This window comes from Heliangelus exortis, chromosome 2 (assembly GCF_036169615.1).
Source record: "Heliangelus exortis chromosome 2, bHelExo1.hap1, whole genome shotgun sequence".
Classification (NCBI taxonomy): domain Eukaryota; kingdom Metazoa; phylum Chordata; class Aves; order Apodiformes; family Trochilidae; genus Heliangelus; species Heliangelus exortis.
Window position 1 is genome coordinate 66,027,303 of NC_092423.1, and position 4,564 is coordinate 66,031,866.

Sequence of the window (4,564 nt, forward strand, 5' to 3'; positions counted from 1 at the left end):
AGAAGCCTTTAAACAAGAATGAAGGGAACAGACATTATTTACAACCACAATACTCCTGCAAAGTCAACTCCTTGGGAGTCTCTGAGTGTGAAAAGCAACGAGACAGTTCTTGACATCTCCAAAGCTACAGCTTTACTTCAGGATGTCTTCATGTTCTGCCCCATGAGCACCTGGACCCTAAATGTCCCCTTTTCTCCTCTTTGGGTATGAAAGAGGGAATAGCGTGTCAGGAATATCTCTCAGAAGAGAGATGAACTTTGCTGGGGGGGCCCTCATACCACACAACTGCTACAACACCCAACTCAACCCCCCCCCCCCCGGGTCTATCAAGAGGGAGGTAGTCGATTCTGTATGAAAACAAACTGCTCTTAACTTCTTATATTATCTGGAAATGCCCATCATGCTTCATTAGGCCAGGCATCTCACAAATGTGAGCAAAAACGGGAGCCGGTACACTAAGGAACTCACTGCCAAGTGTCCCCTCTGGAAGCGGGTATGACGTTATGTATGGCATTCTTTAGCTGCAACATGAAAGCAGCTGAAGGGCTGCAAGGTTCACCTCTGTTTTAGGGACAATAGGCCAGTAGCCCAGCCACACACCAAGACACATGGCTATCTAGCTTAGTTCCAGTTGATGCCCTGCCAGCATTCCCTCTCCATTACCCAATCCAGGTAGCCTGCAGTTTGGGGAGGCAAGATCTGTCTTCATGCAGGCATGCTCTGAGCTCTTTTTCCCAACCTACAGCCACATGCAACAGCAACTGGATTAAGATTTCTTGTTTACAGATCTTTTTGTCTTAGAAACAGCTGTTGGATGATTCTTAGTCCATGTGAGTGAAGCTGCAGGGAATGTGCTGTCCTACAGGTTTATTTCACTGTCTAATAAATTATTCAGTGCTCTTAAGTAAGAGCACTGTTTATTTTAATGACAGAGAATTGTCTGAAAGATAACAGTGCCAGATGATTCCCAAATTAATTTTGATTTTTTTTTTTGCTCCAAGCTTCCATCTAACTTCCACTACAGCAGTAGATGACAACATGCCTTTTTGTTTTCGTTTGTTTTTTGGGGGGAAGCTTTAAACACTCATTTGAAAAAGGCTACAAATTGTTCTACAAATGATTCACCTGCAACATGGTTAAGCAAAAGAGGCCACTGGGTGATAGTGATACTTCAGAAGGAGAACCTCCTACATTTCAAAGTCCTAGGATGGCTTTGACCTTTTGTCCAGACCTGTCACAGCTGAACTGCTATGTGGCCTTCTATGACTCCCTTCGTGCAAGTTTCAGGGTTGTATTTTCTCATTTGTAAAATGGAAATAGCAATATTTCTTGTGTTCAAACAGGACATGAAGATAAATGCATTAGCATTTAGAAGGTATTTAGAGAAGAGAAAGCCTGATGAAACTATCTGGATAGGCTGCATCAGGCAAATATAATGAGCTGATTGGAAGGATGGAGTCAGGCAATTACAGTCCACAGTTATTCCACCTCAATGGGACACAAAGTGGGAGAATACTGCCCTCTGCCTTCAATCTCTCTGAAGAGGTAACTTATTTTTAGCTTTCTGCTGCAGGTTTACACTGAAGGCATGGGCAGGGACACCTCCCACTAGACCAGGCTGCTCCAAGCCTAGTCCATCCTGGTCTTGAGCAGTTCCAGGGATGGAGCATCCACAACTTCTCTGGGCAGCTGATGCCAGTGTCTCACCTGGAATGAATGTCACTCACCCTCACAGGAAACAATGTCTTCCTAACATCTAAACTAAATCTACCCTCTCCCAGTTTAAAGCCATTACCCCTCATCCTATTGCTACACACCCTTATAAAAAGTTCCCCCCCAGCTGTCTCGTAGGCCCCCTCCAGGTACTGAAGGCCACTCACTATACAATTGCCTTGGAGCCTTCTCCAGGCTGAATAAATCCAGCTGTCTCAGACTGTCTTCATAGGAGGAGTCTTCCAACTCTCTGATCAACACCTTCTTGTGTTCTGGGCTGTAGAACTGGACACAGTACTCCAAGGTGGGGTCTCTACTCTCAACAGAACAGAGGGGGAGAATCAACTCCCTTGATCTGCTGGTAACAAGCTTTGGCTGGCACTCAAGGAGAAAAAGAGCACTTGTGGCCTTTTGAGGAGGGGGCAGGCCATACATAACAACTACAAAAGCGTTGTGACGCTATGCAGGGAGAGAATTAGAAGGTCCAAAGCCCACCTAGGAATTAATCTGGCCTCTGTGGCAAAGGACAACAAGAGAAGTTTCTATAAATACATTAACAACCAAAGACAGACCCTCCATCCCCTATAGGGTGCAGGAGGAAACATAGTGATTATTTTCTCATTCAAGACCCAGTTCTAGAGAAAATAATTTGAACTTGGCTAGCAAAACTCCCAGTCCAGAAGTCATGGTAAGATTTCATGCTGCTTGAATGATGAAAATACCTTTCTCTGATGAAGTTAGTAGTAGTACTTTAAATAAAATGCATATTTCAATATTTTATATGTGATTGCCTGGCCTCCCAGGTGTATAATATAAAACAGAAATGCTAAGAATATCAAATGCAGGTATTGAAGTGGCACCTCGAATTAACTGATTTCTGAATGAAGGGGGCAATGCACTTTCATTTGCAGATTGCAGATGATTAAATTTTTTTCATTTTAATTAACTTCAAAATATAATTATGCTTAAATTACTGCAAACTACAAATATAACAGGTTAAAAACTACATGCTTTTGATAAGCAGACACTAGACAACAGATCAAGCCTCCAAAAAAATGGAGAGAGCATAATAATATATCACCTGATTCTTTGCATAAGAACAGAGTACGCACCAGGTCCCGTGCAGAAAAATGAGAAGAGGTATAAAGAACAGTGTAATATAGTACATCAAAAGGGGAAATACTGAGAGTTTCCACTGTACCCTTTAAATGTCTTTTGCTATTTATAGGTTCCTACCTTTTTCAGTTACAGCATACAATAAAAAAAATAAAAACCAAGCACTTAAAAATGGTTGATCCAACTCTACTCTGGTTTATTATTAGTCCTATTATAGTTTCTAGGAAAATTCAGTAAGATTGTATGGCCTATTACATAAAGTACTATAGGATATTCTGTCCCACTCCTTTGAAGATTAATTCAGTAACGTTTCAAGCATATTTTTTGCCTTCTCCCTCTGTCTTTATCTTCCTTTTATCAGCTTTCTCAAAATTCAGTAAATAGGGCAAGGCATAGAGCATTTAATTTTCATTTTTTTAAGCTCTTGCTTTAAGGTCAAAGAGTACTATAAGTTAGGACAAACTGACAATGGCACTTTTAGACTTTTCACTCCACTGAAGCTTGATGCAGGTGCAAGGACTGTAGGCACTGTAGAAGGGTAGGAGCCTGCAGTTTCACCATTTCATAATGCTGGGTCACATTCACTTACCTTCAAAAACAGGAAATTTCTTCTGAAAAAGAAAAAAAATACCCAGGGGACAACTACTGCTTAACAAAGGGAGTCAGGTGTAGATGATGTGACTGGAAGTATGAAGTAGAATCAAAGGACAGCCAAATTTACTATAGTATAGTACAGTATTCTTACTATAAAACCAATTTTTAAAGAGTAAAAACAAAACTATCCAGCAACATCATTTAGGAAAAAAAAATGTAAACAATTTAAAGGGTACTAAAGATCTAAGTGAAATGAAAGGCACATTCACAAAGGAGAACCTAAAGCTGTAAGTTGGCCAACAGTCCCACAGGAAGCATTATTCATGCAACCAAATGCTTTAAGGATCATAGACTCACAGAATGGTTTGGGTTGGAAGGAACCTTAACACTCACCTAGTTCCAACCCCTCTGCCATGGGCAGGGACACCTCCCACCAGCCCAGGTTGCTCCAAGCCCCATCCCACCTGGCTTTCACCACTTCCAGGGAGGAGGCACCAACAGCTTCCCTGGGCAACCTGTGCCAGTGTCTCACCACCCTCACAGCAAAGAATTTCTTCCTAATGTGTAACCTAAACCTACCCTCTCCCAGTTTAAAGCCATTACCCCTTTCTCCTACCACTCCATGCTCTAGCAAAAATTTCCTCCCCAGCTTTCCCGTAGACCCCTTGAAGCAGGGGATGCTGAGGCTAAAACCAAACAAATCCCTTCTGAAGCACCTGGGAGAACTTCAACCTACACGTTACCTCTTTCAAATGAAAATAAGGGACAGAAGTGAAAGCCACGTTTAGGATTCGAAGCTCCAGTACGGCCCCGCCCGCCCCGCCCACCGGCATCAGACGGGGTGATGGCGGAAGGTGACCGCACCACCCTCCCACCGCCGCTCCCACCCTGCCTCCGAGCAAGAGGCTCAGACCCGCTCGTACGCGCCGCATGAGGGAGGTCGGACGCTTCCTTCCCACCCCTTTTTGGGCCGGGATACCGGAAAGGGCGGTGCATGAGCGGGGCGGGGAAGGGGTGGTGAGGGAGGGAGGGGATGCACGGCGAGGGCGGAGAGGTGCGTAATGAGGCCACGTGACCGCCCTGCCTCCTTCCCGGCGGAGCCACGTCCGCTGCGGCGCGGGGACGGGGGCGGGCACGGGAC